The sequence below is a fragment of the Gastrolobium bilobum genome, unplaced genomic scaffold (genome assembly GCF_033153095.1).
Source record: "Gastrolobium bilobum isolate Gb01-03AN ecotype WA unplaced genomic scaffold, APGP_CSIRO_Gbil_v1 utg11908, whole genome shotgun sequence".
Classification (NCBI taxonomy): Eukaryota; Viridiplantae; Streptophyta; class Magnoliopsida; order Fabales; family Fabaceae; genus Gastrolobium; species Gastrolobium bilobum.
Window position 1 is genome coordinate 105,493 of NW_026900091.1, and position 19,246 is coordinate 124,738.

The following is a 19,246-nucleotide window of genomic DNA, read 5'->3' on the forward strand; positions in this document are numbered from 1 at the left end:
CTTTGCTGGACATCTCTGATTCAACCCAACCAAACATTCTTTATACTAATATGCAATTTTTATTTTGGCCAAAGCAAAAACACTAGTCATTCACATAGATACTTTTTAATGCTGGTGATGAATTTGGAAGATAGTGCCATGACTTTGAGCTTCTTAATTTTATGTACAAGTGCACAACTAGAACTTGAGGATGACAAACTTTGATGTGAGCAGAGCATGAATTTCTGAGGTCTTTGATTAATCTATCTCTACACATAAAGAACATCACAAATTTACCAAACACCACACCTTTTGAATAGAGAACAACAAAGAAGCAAACACATTTCTCACATAGAACTGAATCTTTTATCCTTATCAACAGAACCTAAACGAATAACCAATTTAACAAACAGCGAGAATTTATTTGCATCCTAATAAATTTGCTGATGCATGCTCAATCATGTTAGCAACAACTATCCAGATATGGAGAATAGTTAGGGTCACTAGTCAAACCAAATATAATTAAACAAAAAAAAAAGTTTAATAAAAAAAGTACGATAGAATTCACAAATTCATAAGTCCTTAACAACATAATTACAAAAGTTCAAACTATAAATAACCGAGTTCAACCAAACTATAGTAGCTTAGTTGGTGCCAAAATACCCAATATCATATCCTTAATTCTGGAATTCGCCCTGAATTGGAGTAATCACTAGTGATGAATCAATTGAAATATCTCAAAAAAAAAAAAAAAAAAAAAAAAAAAAAACCCGAGTTCACAAGTTCAAAAAACAATTAATCATTACCTAAGGATGAGGCGGCAGGGCGTTTATGGGCGGCGCGGCTGACGGTGGAGCGAGACAGAGCATGACGGAGTCTTCTGCGGCGGCAATTTAGCGTTCTACTCCCTTCTCCTAATCCGGGGTTTCATTATGTTTGGTTTTTTTTTTTAAAAAAATTTGACTTCTTTTGTTATTTCTAATACCAAACGACTCTTTTGTAACTTTTTTTTTTAATTTAAATAAGATTTTAATTCGATGAACATAATAGGATAAAGATAAAAAAAAGTGGATCGAAATAGGAACAAATATTGGCATAATTAGGTAACGAGGCTAATGAAATTATATTATCTTATTATGTGTTTAAGTGAATTTTTATTATTAAGATATGATACAAATAAATAAAAATATTAATTATTACTAAATTTTATACAATTTTTTAAAAACTAATTTTTAAAATGATTTTCTTCTTTTTTTGCTTAATAAAATTTAGGTGGAGTTAGATACAATATGGCAGTATCTTATTAGGGTCAGAGATTTTCTTTTTCTTAATACATTAGTTTCTATTTTAAAATATTTAAAATTCATAATTTTAAATAAAACATATTAAAATACATCAAATAACTTACAAAATTTTAAAAATAAAAATTTTTGTTCATCAAATATATTTTTAAAAAGATGTTTTAAATTAATTGTTAATATTTATATATGTAACATGACGAAAACAATTTGAATAAAATTAACATGGAAAAAATAATCAAGTAACATGCAACATGAAAGAATTTAATATGGATTATAACTCGGTTTAATTTGTTTAATGGGTAGAAATAATTATTAACTATTCAAATACACTATGAGCAATATTTGATTAGAGTTAGAGATTTGTTACTTATGAAAGTTAATGAAAAATAAAAAATTCTAAGCACACTTGTCACGGTGGCCGTTGAGGCGGGCGATATTAGCGATGGTGGGCGGTGACGATATTCGAGCACATTGTTTGCCTTGTGAGAGCTTAATTCTCGAAAAGCATTAGGGGATTTGGCAAGATGAATTTTTTTTTTTTTACCATGAAAATATTATTACTAGGAATATGGTGGGAAAATGAGTTTGATATAAAAGTTAAAAAAAAATATTTGGTAAGACGAATTATTACTGAAAAAATTTGGTTAAATTTTATCAGTCTATATTTGATTTAAGATAAAATATTGATGAAAAAAAAGTTGAAATAACGAAATTAATCCTTTTATAATTGGGTAGAGTGTGTATCCTTTTAAAGGATGTAAAGTTGTGTTATTTTAAGTGAGAGAAAGAGATAAATAAAAGAAGAGAGAGTGGACAAAAAAAATAAAGGTGTGAGTCTCACTTCTTTGTGAGAGTGAAATGATATAAATTGTGTCATTTAAAAGACGACAAACATTTTTATCTTTAAAATTTTTGAATCCGGAGAACCCTTGTTTTTATTTGCGAGTCTGTCCTCCTCCATGGCTTATTAATATGCACGTAATATTACAGTCTCTCGTGGTGCATTTTTTCATGTTATTTTGTTCTTAGCCCTTCAACTACATTAAATGTGTTCTTTATTTTTTTAAAAATTTCAGAGATATGGTCCTCCACCATCATACCATCATCTGAAGATCCCCGGACTGAATGCTCCCATCCTATGGCACCTTCTAGCCATTTACAAACGGTAATCAAATGTCTAATGATCGAACCTCTTTATTGGCAAATAATCGACCCATGCCTAACAATGTATAGTGGTAGACATAGACATGGTCAAGGGCTGCAAAATATAAATCAACACACGATGGGAGACTGGGAGTGGTCTTTTTGTTCCTAATTTTGGAGCTCAATTCTTCACTTAGCCGATAATTGAAAAATACCACATTGGAAGTGGTCTTTTCAAACAGTAATTCTCATCACAATTTTCACATGAATCGCAAATCACAAGGAATATATTTTGCTAGTATAATTTTTGTCAAACTTGTACCAAACATGATATTATTCAATATTCACCCACAATTCAATCTTAAAATAAACCTCTTGCTAAATACCCCCTTATGGTATTGAAATACTTGTGGGCCAAATTGTATTCTAACAATTAATTCTTGGACTTAACTAATAGAAAGCCCTAAAGGATGTGTACAAGCATGGATACCATTGACTTTACACTTCTCATAAAATTATATTTGTAGAGTTTTATGTAACTCTCTATTGCATTCACTTTTTAATTTTCTTAAGTGTAGAAGACTGGCTATTCAGAAAATGCTGGTGAATGTTGAAATCCCATAAAAGATATTGCAGTTATACATGTTATGAAACATATAACTTCACATAGTGAAAATTTAATGGAATTCATGTCATTCAGAAGCGTAGAAAATGGTATTTCATGTATTCAATACCCCAATAGGATGAGATTACGACATATACATGATAAACCTAAATGTAAAAAATGAAACTAATAATTATAATGATATATTCTAATTGAAAAAAAAAATGAAAATTGATTCTATCTAATTCTTAAGATTTAGAAATTTGATATTTTTCCTAAAATAAATTGATTCAAGGAACCTTACGCAACATGAAAAATATAATAAATGAGCTCGTGGCAACACTCCTCTTCAAGTGGATGAAAATGTCTTTGATACCCGGCATGACAAGTGAGCTCTTGAAATCCATGCTTCCCACAACATTTGTAAGCGTACCAACTAATTGAACAAATGATCATTGAATAACTTTATGTTCCAAGTTTGGTCAATTTCAACATGTTTGGTATGGTCACGTTGATTTAGGTTGTGAGATATGTCAACGACAGCCTTGTTGTCACCAAAAAATTTCATTTCAGGGTTCGAAGAATAACTCAGCTCGGTTACTAACTTTTTGAGCCACAATAATTCACCCACCTTTTTTCTATTCATCTAACTCGGCCTCAACACTAGATAATGACACTATCGTTTGCTTTTTACTTCTCCACATAACAAGATTCCTTCACACTGATGTGAGATACAAGATGTAGATCTCCTATGAGTAACATCTATTGCCCAAATTTGCATTCGTATACGCATACATGTCAAGTTTGTCATTTTTTGTAAAGAACAAGCCTGTCTCTATAGTCAAATTTAAGTATTGGAGAATTCTAAACATTGCATCTATATGATCCTTCCATGGAGCATACATGATTCTTCATAACACAAACTTTTGAATTTTTTCATATTATTATGTGTTTCATTCATTTCTTACAGACCGCTCAACATTTGTTAACCAACAATGAGAATCTAGACTCATCAAATGCATCAAAGTCCGTGGTTCAGGACATGCACAAAGTGCTGAGTTTCAACATTGGTGGTTACCATGATAGCAACGGTCTTATAGCATTATACCATTCACAGTTAAATGGAAGAAATGAGGGAGACTACTTTGGTAAAGAGAGGGAAAGCATGTGCATGCATATTCATGGAGCTCCAAATGAGGCTATTAAATAACACTTCTTTTTATTTTATTTTTTTATTTTTTAATGCATTTAAAATTTTCTTTAGAAACAAAATTTTTACTTAATATGCAGACATAAATAAAAAGTTTTGGGTTCGTCACTGATGATAATAGTACCCTTACAGTATTCAACTTAACAAATGGTGAGAATGTTTCCTTTTAATCTATCCTATAGGTATTTGTATATCCCTTGGCAAACCAGTTGTGCTTTTTATCTTTCTATTGCGCCATCCGAATTATACTTAATGGCGAAAACCCACTTACACCCCACAACTTTCTTGTTAGTATTAGTAGGTGTCTGTAACACTGAATGTGCACCCGACGTATTATCTCATTATGTTATTAGGGACATCAATAATAATTAAGAATCAATAACAATATTGTCTTAGTTTGTTATCTATACTTGTAACTTAGCCATTTATCATCATTACGGAAGCATGAGTCAACTATTTGTTTTCATCTACTCACTAAAAACGCTCGTAATAGCCAACAAATCTAGCGAGTAATCCTGGAACAGGTTATGTTCCCGAAACATGCGATGTTCCCCGAAACATTCCACGTTAATTAAGGAATTTTAATTAATAAATTATGAGAAAAGAGGAAATAATTTCATAATTGATCCTAATAATTATTATGAGGCTTTAATAATTATAGTAAGTGAGTAATAATGCTGAAAGTCGCTTTTCGGAAGAAAAGTGCAGATACCGGTTCTGCTAGTCGGTATAAATGCGTATCGAAAAAGTATCCCGGAAAATTATAATAAGAGCATGATAATTACTAGAATAATATTTAGGACTTGTAAAACGAGTTTCAAGTCCAAATAATGAGAACTGGTGCTAGAAACCGCTACTGGCTTTGAAAAGCGCGTACCGAAAAGGTGCTCCGAAAATTATAAGAAAAATATGATAATTCTTGTAAAATTGAGTAGGTTAATATAAGAGAGTAAAGATTATTAGAGTAAAGATTTGAAGTAAATCCTTACTGAGTTACTGAGTTACTTTACTAGTTACTTTACTATCATGTACTTTCAGCTGATGTATAGTAAGTAGCATAGTGGTGTCCTCACTAGATTTCTTTCCCTAAGTGGTTGTTAGACCTCAACCACTTTCTGTTTAGGCATCACCTTTATATATTGTAGTGTACGTGTAAATCAGAGATAATCAATATAGAAAACTTTCCTTTCTCTTTGTATTTCTCTTCTCTCTCTCTCTCCATGACTTCACCCAAATCTAATATGGTATCAGAGCCCTCTCTCTGAGGGCCTGTGCCATTTTAGGTCACATTCATGGCTTCCGCTTCAGATCCAGATAACTCTAACAAGTTGCGCATGTTTTGAGACACTTCAATGGAAGCAAAGTCTCTTCCTTCTCTCTTTAATCTTCAGATCTCAGCAAAACTCACTGAAAATAATTTTCTCTTTTGGAACCAAATCATCGAACCAGTGATTACAACGCATCAACTGCAAAAGTTCCTGGTAAATCCGAAGATTCCACTTCAGTTTGCTTCTGATGAAGATCGTGAGAGCAATAACCAAAGCTCTACCTACCTAGAATGGCTTACACAAGACCAGATGCTTCTTACATGGCTCCTTTCAACAGTTTCAGAACAAATAGTGAATGATATACTTCCTGTCAAGCATTCCTTTGAAGCCTGGGAAAATATACACAGGTTATTTCAAGGTATGATGAAATCAAAGGTCATGCAACTCAGATCTGAGTTAAGAACGATGAAGAAAGGTACACGGTCTATGAAGGAATACCTCACTCGAATCAAAACATTGTGTGATTCTCTTAAAGCCATAGGAAATCCTGTTTCAGCAGAGGAGTATACAGAAACAATTCTTTATGGTTTAACTTCCGATTATACTCCATTCATCATGCTTGTTCATGGCAGAGAACGTCCCTACATTGTTGCAGATCTTGGAATGGAGCTCCTTGCACATGAGCAACTATTGCTTAATCAACATGAGTCTTCATTATCTGAAGTGCCAACTGTAAATCTGACACATGGAGCTCAGAATTTAGCTCAGAATTTTCAGAAACAGAATGTACCTGATGATGATACTCAAAATAACAAAGTTACACAACAGAGAAACTTTGCTAACAGAGGAAGAGGACGCCCTGGAGGTAGAAATTCATATGGAAGAGGCAGAGGAAATAGATCAAATGTTCACTGTCAGCTGTGTTTCAAGTATGGACATGATGTAAGGTCATGTTGGCATAGATTTGAAGAAGATTTTGTGCCAAATCTACCTCCACCACAGGGACCATCCTTCAACAATTACTTTGCTTCTCAAGGTCAGAACCAGCGTTCATTTCAGTATAATAGAAATTTCAATGCACAGCCACAAGCTTTGATGGCCACACAGCCTGGACTATTGTCTACTCCAAGTTCTGTACCGGTTATGGAGTGGTTACCTGACTCAGGAGCTTCCAGTCATGTTACAAGTAGTATGCACAATCTGACACAGAGTCAACAACTCAATGGACTAGACCGTGTTTTAGTTGGCAATGGTCAAGGTTTGCCAATTACAGCCACTGGCTCTTCCTCTTTTCATTCTCCTTTTGACTTTAACGTTCAGTTTCATCTTAATAATCTGTTGTTAGTTCCATCTATTACCAAAAATCTCATGAGTGTGAGTAAGTTTGCACGAGATAACCATGTATTTTTTGAGTTCCACCCTAATACTTGCTTTGTAAAATCACAGGACTCACATAAGATTCTTCTGAAAGGATCTGTTGCACCATATGGCCTTTACCACTTCTCAAATTTACATCTTCTTCCACCTAGACAGCTTAGCACTTCAGTGGCAGATGCACCATCAGCTCATGTGTCCACAACAAGTTCCCCACTACTCTCCATTTCACATGATGTCTGTAATCCTTTACCTAGTAGCTCTTGTATGTCTGTGGCTACAACTAGTACACAGAATCATTTTTCTTGTTCCTCTTATTCCTTGTGGCACTGTCGATTAGGACATCCACATTATGATTCACTCAAAAGTGTACTAAAAACTTGTAATATACCTTTTAATAAAATGAGTGAAGATTTTTGTTCCTCTTGCTGTGTTGCTAAATCTCATAGACTGCATTCTCCTCTTTCCAATACTGTCTATCATGAGCCTTTTGAATTAATTTACAGTGATTTGTGGGGTCCATCACCAATGAAATCCACTTTGGGAAACACATACTATATTTCCTTTGTTGATTCCTTCACCAAATATACTTGGTTGTTTCCTCTTAAACAAAAATTTGAAGCTTTCAATGTTTTTAAACAGTTCCATGCTATGATCACAAACCAATTTCAAAGACTTCTTAAGGCTCTTCAAACTGATTGGGGGGGAGAGTTTAGAATCTTCACACAGTATCTTAAACTCCATGGGATAAATCATAAAATTACATGTCCACACACTCACCATCAAAATGGAGTGGTAGAAAGAAAGCATAGACATGTTGTTGAGACTGGACTGACATTGTTAGTTCATGCAACTCTTCCTTTACAGTTTTGGGATTATGCCTTCCTGGCAGCAGTCTATCTGATTAATAGACTCCCATCAGCCTCAATCCAATTTGAAGTCCCTCATGTCAAGCTACTCAAACAAGCCCCTGACTACACCTTTCTAAAGATCTTTGGTTGTGCCTGTTTTCCATGTTTAAGACCTTACAATAAGCACAAACTGGATTTTCAATCCAAAGAATGTGTTTTTCTGGGATACTCCACAAATCATAAAGGCTATTACTGCCTTAATCCTGATGGCAGAATTTACATTTCAAAAGATGTCCTATTTAATGAATACAGATTTCCCTATTCTACTTGGCATCACGTCACTCCACCTCTCACTCCAACCTCTCCTTTTTCTGTCCCACTTTCTGTTCTGTCCAGCAACTCACAGCACCAAATTCCATCACATCAAGCACATACTCCTCAATCTGTTCAGCCTACTGCATCTCCCTCACCAACTAATATTTTACCCACTTCCCTAGTTCGCATGCCCACTACATCCTCTCCAATACCTGCTGATGCCACTGAAGTCTACAGTTCCCCACTAACTGCTACTGCCACTGCACCTCTTCCCTTTTCTGAGGATCATTTTGACTTTGTTGTTGCACCTCTCAGTTCACCCTCCTCTAGTGTCAACAGCTCCTCTCCATCCTCCAACCAGTCTTCTTCTACCTCTGACTATGTACCACCTAAGTCTTACACTCCCTCTTCACCTCATTCCATCATAACCCGATCCAAAACAGCAGCTAGGAACCTTGTTCTTCTTACCCATACAGAACCTTCAACAGTTAAACAAGCCTTATCTAGTCCAGATTAGTTGAGTGCTATGAAATCTGAATTTAATGCTTTATTGGCTAACAATACTTGGTCTCTTGTCTCTTTACCCAATGGCAGAAAATAAATATGATGCAAATGGGTCTTCAAAGTTAAAGAGAATCCTGATGGCAGTGTTAATAAGTATAAAGCTCATCTTGTGGCTAAGGGTTTTCACCAAAAGGCTGGCTTTGACTACAATGAAACCTTTTCTCCAGTGGTTAAACCTGTAACTGTTCGGGTAATGCTCACAATAGCACTTTCCTTTGGCTGGTCTCTTCGGCAAAATGACATCAATAATGCCTTCCTCAATGGTGACCTTGAGGAGGAAGTCTACATGAATCAGCCCTCTGGCTTTGAGGCAGCAGATAAGTCTCTAGTTTGTAGATTACATAAGTCTCTTTATTGTCTAAAGCAAGCTCCACGCGCCTGGTTTGATAAACTAAAACAGTCCCTCTTTACTCTTGGGTTCAAGTCTAGTCGCTGTGATCCCTCTCTATTTATTTTAAAGGCTGCCTCTGTCTGTATCTACATCTTGGTGTATGTAGATGACATTATAGTCACTGGAAATGATGCTTCTCTAATTCAAAGGCTGATCTCTCAACTGCATTCCACATTTGCACTTAAGGATATAGGGGAACTTGATTATTTCCTTGGTATTGAGGTAAAACACAACAAATCTGATTCCCTTTGTCTCACTCAGTCCAAATACATTAGAGATCTTCTTATAAAGGCAACTATGCATGAAGCAAAGGCTATTTCAACTCCTATGCCTTCCAACTGTAAGCTGTCTCGATTTGGTTCAAACTATTTTTCTGATCCATATCTCTATCGGTCTATTGTGGGTGCTCTTCAATATGCAACAATTACTAGACCAGAAATTAGTTTCGCAGTTAACAAAGCATGTCAATTCATGAGTCAACCTTTGGATGATCATTGGAAGGTTGTGAAACGCATCCTCAGGTACCTGCAAGGCACTATCTCCTATGGACTACATCTTCAATCTGCTAATTCAGCAGCTCCTTTCTCTCTCACTGCCTTTTGTGATGCGGATTGGGCAAGTGATCCAGATGATAGGAGGTCCACCTCAGGAGCATGCATATTCCTAGGCCCAAACTTGGTATCTTGGTGGTCCAAAAAGCAGTCCTTAGTTGTAAGATCCTCAGCTGAAGCTGAGTATAGAAGTCTGGCCCTGACTTGTGCAGATATTTTATGGATTAAATCCCTTCTCCACGAACTGCAGCTCCCATTTACAGTACCTCACATCTTTTGTGATAATCAGAGTGCCATAGCTCTCTCTCACAATCCAGTTTTGCATGCTCGCACAAAGCATCTTGAGCTGGACATTCATTTTGTTCGTGATCATGTGATTGCCAAAGATATTCTAGTTTCCCATGTCCCTGCTCTTGACCAAATTGCTGACACATTGACAAAGGCATTCCCTGCTACTCGGTTTGAAGAACTCAGGACCAAACTTGGAGTCCTGGACACCTCTCAGCTTCTCCATGCCTCCTACGTTTGCGGGGGAGTATAAGAGAGTAAAGATTATTAGAGTAAAGATTTGAAGTAAATCTTTACTGAGTTACTGAGTTACTTTACTAGTTACTTTACTGTCAGGTACTTTCAGCTGATGTATAGTAAGTAGCATAGTGGTGTCCTCACTAGATTTCTTTCCCTAGGTGGTTGTTAGACCTCAACCACTTTCTGTTTAGGCATCACCTTTATATACTGTAGTGTACGTGTAAATCAGAGATAATCAATATAGAAAACTTTCCCTTCTCTTTGTATTTCTCTTCTCTCTCTCTCTCCATGACTTCACCCAAATCTAATAGTTAAGAATCCAAAGTTTGGGATTAAAATGCTAAGCGTAGCAATTAAAGCTAATACTGTGTGTTTTATTTGAAAGTAGCTATATATACTCATTTAAGGGCACATTGCCCTAGATACCAGATTTTTGCTACGTGAGTTGTGTTGGTGGCTGACTAGAAACACAGCCTTTGGGTTTTCTCCTTCTTTTTCTTGAGGTTCAAAGCCTTTTCTTCCTTGATTCTTCACTTTTTCTCTTGTAAACACATTGGGTGAGTGTGAACAATCCTTGTGAGTGAGAAAAAAACTTCATTTCTGAGTTTGGCTTATGTCTTGAGAGGGTGAGCTTGCTGTTTTCACGTTTTGGGAAGGAGAGAGTTTTCCTTAGGTGTTTTGAAGCTTCAAGGAGCTTCTTTGTTGTGTAAAAGAACCACCTTTGTACACCATTTTCGTGTACAGTGAGAGACAGAACCTTAGGAGTGTCTAGTGAGCTCCAAGGGCCTCTTTGTTCTAAGTTTTGAGCCTTGGTATGTTGTACAAACCTTTGATCTTGAGTTTATGCTTAAAAATGGAAGCTCGATGCATGTAAAGGTTAAAAGATGATAACTTAATGTTGGGTTGGTCAAACACACCTAGAAATGCATGTTTAAGTGTTTAAAATCGGTAAAAACCCAACCTTGGAAGGATATCTTCACGAAATGCAGTCTCTGTATTCTGTCGTGAAATATCCGGATATCTGCCCGAGAAATATCCGGATATGTGATATCCGGATATTGGATTTGGACATCCGGATATAGGAATCTGGATATCTGGATATTGTATATCCGGATATGTACAGTGAAATATCCGGATATTGCATATCCGGATATGGTCCCGAGGAATATCCAGATATTTTGGGATTTCGTAGAACAGTAGTTGTGCTGTGTGTACAGTAGGCTATTGGGGGTTTGTGGACCCTAGATTGATGAAGTTGAACTTCTGTAATTAATGAACTTAGTCAGAATCAAGTGATTAAGGGCTTATGGCTTGGTATGGAGCCTTAAGACGTAAAACGTAAAGGAAAGGTGTTGTCTTTAAGTTATATGCTTGTGGTGCATTATTATTGATATAGTATTAATCCATAACAGATTGTGAATCTGCTGTGTTTGGACTTTGAGCTGTGGATTCTTGGCTTTGGATGTTAGCTTGCAAGGTAAGCTTTCGTGTCCTCGGTTTAGCCATGTTGTGGTTCCACCATGTCCCATGGGGGTGTGGTTATTAGTATGCTGTGTCACATGCTTTGAATATTTGAAATGTTGTTGAGCTTTATATGTAATGGCTTTTAATATGCATGTGTTGTTCCATCTTGACGGTAATCCTGAGTATGTAGCGTCATACAAGACGGTGATCCGGGGTGGATGCAAGTAGTGTCTTGCACTATTTGTGGGTATTAGACGTATATAAATCCTGCATTTCTCTGGCCAGTAGAATAGAATTGACACACATGACATGATTATCTGCTGCATTGCACTAATTTAGAACTGATGATGATAAACTGCTTTTGAACTTATATTGCACATGTAAGTGAGCTTGGGGTGGAAGATCCTTGAGGACCCCTTGTCTTACTGAGATTTCTTGTTTAGAGATCTCACCCCACGTTTGGGGAATGCTTATTTCAGGTTCAGGTAGTATGGTGACTGATGCCTCTGGCGGCAGGAGGCCAGAGCTTAGCTGATATTGATATTATGCTGTATTGCTGCCATGACTGGTTTTGGATGCTGTTTATGTTTTCCGCTATTTATGATTATGTTGTTGTTGAGACTGATGTTGGGCATGTTGCCTTATTTGAGTGAGCATGGGGATTGTCCATGACACTTTTGTTAGTACTTTTAGACTGGAGTTGTATAAACTGTTAGATGGTCCGGTCTACGTTGTTGTAGTTCCGTGACTAGAGCCACACACACTTTTATTATCTATGTTATGAGGTATTTCAGTTAGCTGTTTTATTGCAATTACATACATGCAATGTTTTATTAATTGATTAATAAGCAAGTTGGTAATGATAATGACATCATAATTAAAAAGAAAAAGATATTCCGCATTTTTAATTAAGCGTTGCTTAATACGATAGTATGATAACATTACCGGATATATACGGGATGTTACATTTATGGTATCAGAGCAATGGTTCGAGAGAAAAGCCTATATGTATTGCAATATTTAAGATGTTTGGTTGTGTCTGTCTTGTGTGTTTACTCCGTCGAATTTTATTATGATACTGCATATGTAATCGCATTGCGTGGGCCTGATCAACTCATAATTTGTGTAACTTGTGCAGAGTCATGGTAAGGTCTGGGAGAACACGAGAGACTTTTGAGGATCAACCCGATCCTATCTTGACTGCATTGGCTGAGATGCAGGTGGCTAGGTTAGCCGATCAGGAAGCCACTAGATTGGCCAACGCGGCAATGATGGATGTTGTTCGCGAGGCGAACCGGATAGCCGCAAAAGAGGTTCGTGAAGCGAACCGGAGGACCACTGAGGATGTCCTCGAGGCGAACAGGATGGCGAACATGACGATGATTAGAGTCATGTTGGAAGAGATGAGGGCTGGTCCTGCTGTAGGCCAGGCACCACCGCCACCACCGCCGCTGCCTCCACCTAGTGTTCAGGATGAGAGCCTGAGTCACATTGGCAGTGCTGCTCATGTCGCTGAGACGAGGGAGACTCTTGTAGAGCCTGCTGAGGATCGTGATGTGATAGATCGCCGGATGAATGCTTTCAGGAAGCATAAGCCACCTGTGTTTGAGGGGTCTTTGGATCCTATTGCTGCTGCGAGATGGCTGGAGTCGTTGCAGAAGATATTTCGGGTCATGCAGTGTACAGACCCACAGAAGCTGATGTTCTCGACTTACATGCTGGAGGGCGATGCCCATGAGTGGTGGACAAACACCTCTAGTGCTTATGAGATGCAGGGTCATGTCATGACATGGCCATTCTTTGAGGAGTGCTTTTTGGGCAGATACTTTCCCTACGATGCGCAGGAGAGGAAGCAGGGGGAGTTTGATAGATTGGTTCAGGGCTCGATGTCTGTTGACGAGTACCTGGCCAAGTTCAATGAGCTGGTGAAGTTTGCGCACTTCAGGATGGTTCCTCCTACTCCGATTTTTTTGGCTGCTAAGTTCCGTAGAGGACTTAGTGAGGTGATTGCTGAGCATATTGCTGGAGCTGCTTTGAGGGACTTTGGTACACTGGTTCAACAGTGTAAGGACATTGAGGATGTCTGCATAGCGAGTAAGGCCAAGAGGGCCAGGGTCGACGAGACCAAAGGGACTGTTGGTTTCGCTCCTGTTTCTACTTCTTGGAAGGACAAGAAGTTTGCTGGGAAGGGCAACGGTAAACAGTTGGCTACTAGGCAGGCGCCTGGTCAGTTCAAGAGGACTGCTTCACAGCAGGGGAGTTTTGCTAGGCCTCCTTCCACTCCAAGATGTTCGGGATGTGGAAAGGAGCATGTGGGACGTTGTGTTTCGGGGCTATTGGTTTGCTTCCAGTGTGGCAAGGAGGGCCACTTCTCTAGAGACTGACCGTCGTCGACGGCGAGAGCTGCAGCTGTTCAGGAAGTTTCTTTGCAGATGGTTCCGATGGCTTCTACTTCGGCACCTGCAGTGCCACCTTCTGTTGGGCGTGTGTACACCTTGGATAGGCAGCAGTCGGACTGCGCTCCGAACCTTGTTAGAGGTACTGTGTCTATTAGTGGTATTGATGTTGATGCATTGTTTGACTCCGGGACTACGCATTCGTTTGTTGCTACCCCGATTGCTTTGGGGCTTGAGTTGCCCATGTCTGTGCTTTCTCCACCGTTGTGGGTGACTACTGCCACCAGAGAGATTCGTGATTCTACCACTGTACATCGCGATGTAGCGTTTCAGTGGGATGGCCGTGAGTTCTCGGTGGATTTGATAGGATTGCCGATGGCTAACTTGGAGATTATTCTGGGCATGGATTGGTTGTCTAGAAACTGTGCACTGATTGATTGCTGTGCAAAGCGCGTGGTGATGTCTCCGTGTGATTCCACAGCTAGTTCCTCGCCATATATTTCTTTGCTGCAGGCTAGGAAGGCCTTGAGAGTAGAGGCATTTGGTTATGTCATGTTAGGAGGTTTGGTGAGTGGGACACAGGAGGATATCACTGGCATTTCTGTGGTGGGGGAGTTCCTTGAGGTGTTTCCTGAGGAGATTCTTGAGTTTCCGCCACAGCAGGAGATAGAGTTCTCCATTGACTTGTTTCCTGGTGTTGGGCCGATTTCTTTAGCTCCATATCGGATGTCGCCACCGGAGTTGGCTGAGCTTAAGAAGCATATTGAGGATCTTTCAGTGAAAGATTTCATCCGGTCGAGTGTGTCTCCTTGGAGAGCACCGGTCATCTTTGTGAAGAAGAAGGATGGGACAATGCGATTGTGCACCGACTACAGGCAGTTGAACAAGGTGACGATCAAGAACAAGTATCCCCTTCCTCGGATTGATGATCTGTTGGATCAGCTCAGGGGCGCTTGTGTGTATTCCAAGATTGATCTCCGGTTCGGATACCATCAGATTCGGGTGAAGTCGGAGGATGTCCCGAAGACCGCGTTTCGTTCGAGATACGGTCACTTTGAGTATTTGGTGATCCCGTTCGGACTCACCAATGCGCCGGCAGTGTTCATGGATTACATGAACAGGATTTTCCAGCCATATCTGGATCAGTTTGTGATTGTCTTCATTGATGATATTCTGATCTACTCCAAGACTGAGAAGGAGCATGCGGAGCATCTGAGGATTGTTCAGCACTGAGAAAAATCTTTATGCTAAGCCTTCTAAGTGTGAGTTTTGGCTCAAATCAGTCAAGTTTCTGGGGCATGTGATTTCAGCAGATGTAGTTGCAGTGGATCCCAACGAGATTGAGGCCATACTGGATTGGGAGAGGCCCAAGACAGTTACGGAGGTGAGGAGCTTCTTAGGTTTGGCAGGTTACTATCAGAGGTTCATCAAGGGTTTCTCCACGATGGTTCTCCCTTTGACTCGCCTTACCCGAAAGGAGACTCCATTTGTGTGGACTCACGAGTGAGAGGATTGCTGTCAGGAGTTGAAGGAGAGGTTGACTACTTCACTTGTGTTGATCCTGAGGAGCAGTTTGAGCTTTACTGTGATGCTTCTGGAAAGGGGCTGGGCTGTGTGTTGATGCAGTCTGGTAGAGCTGTTGCTTTTGCTTCGAGGCAGTTGAAGCCTCATGAGGAGAACTACCCGACTCATGATTTGGAGTTGGCTGCGATTGTTTTTGCTTTCAAGATTTGGAGGCATTACCTGTTTGGCATGCAGTTTGCGGTGTTCAGTGATCACAAGAGCTTGAAGTATCTATTTGATCATAAAGAGCTGAACATGAGGCAAAGGAGATGGATGGAGTTTCTGAAGGACTACGACTTTGAGTTGAAGTACCATCCTGGCAAGGCCAATGTGGTAGCTGATGCTTTGAGTCAGAAATCCGGGAGTCTATCCAGTTTGACGATGGGTGACTTCGACCTCATAGAGAAGTTTCGAGATCTGAAGGTGACCACCTTGTTAGGGGGTTCACTTCTCGAGATGGAGACTGTGAGAGTCAGGAATTAGCTTATGGAGAAGATCCAAGAGGTGCAAGTGCAAAGAGAGTGTCTCAACTACATGAAGAACCAAGACAGTGTGTCTTGGAATGAGGATGGACTTCTGTTGTTTCAGAAGCGTGTTGTGATTCCTCGAGGTCCCTTGACCGAAGAGGTTATGGCGGAGGCCCATAAGGGATAGTTTACTGTTCATCCTGGTGCTACGAAGATGTACCAAGACCTGAAGAGAAATTTCTGGTGACCAGGAATGAAGAAGGACATAGTTGTGTATGTGTCCAAGTGTTTGATCTGCCAGAAGGTGAAGATTGAACACCAGAAGCCGTCTGGTAAACTTCAACCTCTTGAGATTCCAGAGTGGAAGTAGGAGAGCATTTCCATGGACTTCGTTGTGGGTTTGCCGAAGACTCAGGTTGGCTGTGACTCGATATGGGTCATTGTGGACAGATTGACAAAGTCTGCCCATTTTCTTCCAGTGAAGGTGAGCTTCACTACAGAGCAGTTAGCCAAGCTTTACGTTCGCAAGATTGTGAGGCTTAACGGGGTGCCCGAGAGTATCATCAGTGATAGGGACCCAAAGTTCACATCTCGGTTCTGGGAGGCGCTGCAGGGAGCTTTTGGTACGCAGTTGAGACTGAGTACAGCCTATCACTCTCAGACTGATGGACAGACTGAGCGAACTATCCAGACCTTGGAGGACATGTTGCGGGCTTGCACGTTGGAGCAGGGCTCGGCATGGGATAGGTACCTTCCATTGGTGGAGTTTTCATATAACAACAGTTTCCATGCTAGCCTGGGCATGGCACCCTACGAGGCTCTCTACGGTAGGAGGTGTCGTACACCTACCTGCTGGTCTGAGGTTGGGGATCGTGAGTTGTTTGGCTTGGACTTTCTCCAAGATACCACTCTGCATCCAGATGATCAGGGAAAAGCTGAAGCATGCGCAGAATCGCCAAAAGAGCTACTACGATGTCAAACATCGTCCACTGGAGTTCAGTGAGGGTGAGCACGTGTTTGTGAGACTTTCACCTGTCACCGGTGTTGGACGGGCACTCGGAGTGAGGAAGCTGAGCCCGCGGTTTATTGGGCCATACCAGGTTTTTGGTAGAGCAGGACTTGTTGCCTACCAGCTTGTCTTGCCTCCGAACCTGGCTAACATCCATGACGTGTTTCACGTGTCTCAGCTTCAGAAGTACATAGCAGATCCGTCGCACGTGGTGCAACTTGATGATGTGGAGGTTCGGGAGAACCTAAAGACTCCCGTCGGACCACTAAAGATTCTCGATCGTGGCGAGAAGCAGCTGAGGAGCAAGATCATTCCGATGGTCAAAGTGCAATGGACCAGAATGACTCCTGAGGAGTGTACTTGGGAGCGTGAGGACGAGCTTCTCCGGCAGTACCCGAGTTTCGACCAGGTATGTTTCTGATTTTGAGGAAAAAATCCTAAAAGGGTGGGGGTGAATGTAAGAACCCACACCGTTAATTAAAGAATTTTAATTAATAAATTATGAGAAAATAGGAAATGATTCCATAATTGACCCTAATAATTATTATGAGGCTTTAATAATTATAGTAAGTGAGTAATAATGCTGAAAGTCGCTTTTCGAAAGAAAAGTGCAGATACCGGTTCTGTTAGTCGGTATAAATGGGTACCGAAAAATTATCCTGGAAAATTATAATAAGAGCATGATAATTACTAGAATAATATGTAGGACTTGTAAAACGAGTTTCAAATCCAAATAATGAGAACTGGTGCTAGAATCCGGTACTGGCTTTGAAAAGCGCGTACCGAAAAGGTGCTCCGAAAATTATAAGAAAAATATGATAATTCTTGTAAAATTGAGTAGGTTAAGAATTCAAAGTTTGGGATTAAAATGCTAAGTGTAGCAATTAAAGCTAATACTGTGTGTTTTATTTGAAAGTAGCTATATATACTCATTTAAGGGCACATTGCCCTAGATACAAGATTTTTGCTACGTGAGTTGTGTTGGTGGCTGACCAGAAACACAACCTTTGGGTTTTCTCCTTCCTTTTCTTGAGGTTCAAGGCCTTTTCTTCCTTGATTCTTCACTTTTTCTCTTGTAAACACATTGGGTGAGTGTGAACAATCCTTGTGAGTGAGAAAGAGACTTCATTTCTGAGTTTGGCTTCTGTCTTGAGAGGGTGAGCTTGTTATTTTCACGTTTTGGGAAGGAGGGAGCTTTCCTTAGGTGTTTTGAAGCTTCAAGGAGCTTCCTTGTTGTGTAAAAGAACCACATTTGTACACCATTTTCGTGTACAGTGAGAGACAGAACCTTGGGAGTGTCTAGTAAGCCCCAAGGGCCTCTTTGTTCTGAGTTTTGAGCCTTGGTATGTTGTACAAACCTTTGATCTTGAGTTTATGCTTAAAAATGGAAGCTTGATGCATGTAAAGGTTAAAAGATGATAACTTAATGTTGGGGTTGGTCAAACACACCTAGAACTGCATGTTTAAGTGTTTAAAATCGGTAAAAACCCAACCTTGGAAGGATATCTTCACGAAATGCAGTCTCTGTATTCTGTCGTGAAATATCCGGATATCTGCCCGAGAAATATCCGGATATGTGATATCCGGATATTGGATTTGGACATCCGGATATGGGAATCTGGATATCGGGATATTGTATATCCGGATATGTACAGTGAAATATCCGGATATTGCATATCCGGATATGGTCCCGAGGAATATCCGGATATTCTGGGATTTCGTAGAACAGTAGCTGTGCTGTGTGTACAGTAGGCTATTGGGGGTTTGTGGACCCTAAATTGATGAAGTTGAACTTCTGTAATTAATGAACTTAGTCAGAATCAAGTGATTAAGGGCTTATGACTTGGTATGGAGCCTTAAGACGTAAAACGTAAAGGAAAGGCGTTGTCTTTAAGTTATATGCTTGTGGTGCATTATTATTGATATAGTATTGGTCCATAACAGATTGTGAATCTGCTGTGTTTGGACTTTGAGCTGTGGATTCTTGCCTTTGGGTGTTAGCTTGCAAGGTAAGCTTTCGTGTCCTCGGTTTAGCCACATTGAGCTTTATGTGTAATGGCTTTTAATATGCATGTGTTGTTCCATCTTGACGGTAATCCTGAGTATGTAGCGTCATACAAGACGGTGATCCGGGGTGGATGCAAGTAGCGTCTTGCACTATTTGTGGGTATTAGACGTATATAAATCCTGCATTTCTCTAGCCAGTAGAATAGAATTGACACATATGACATGATTATCTGCTGCATTGCACTAATTTAGAACTGATGA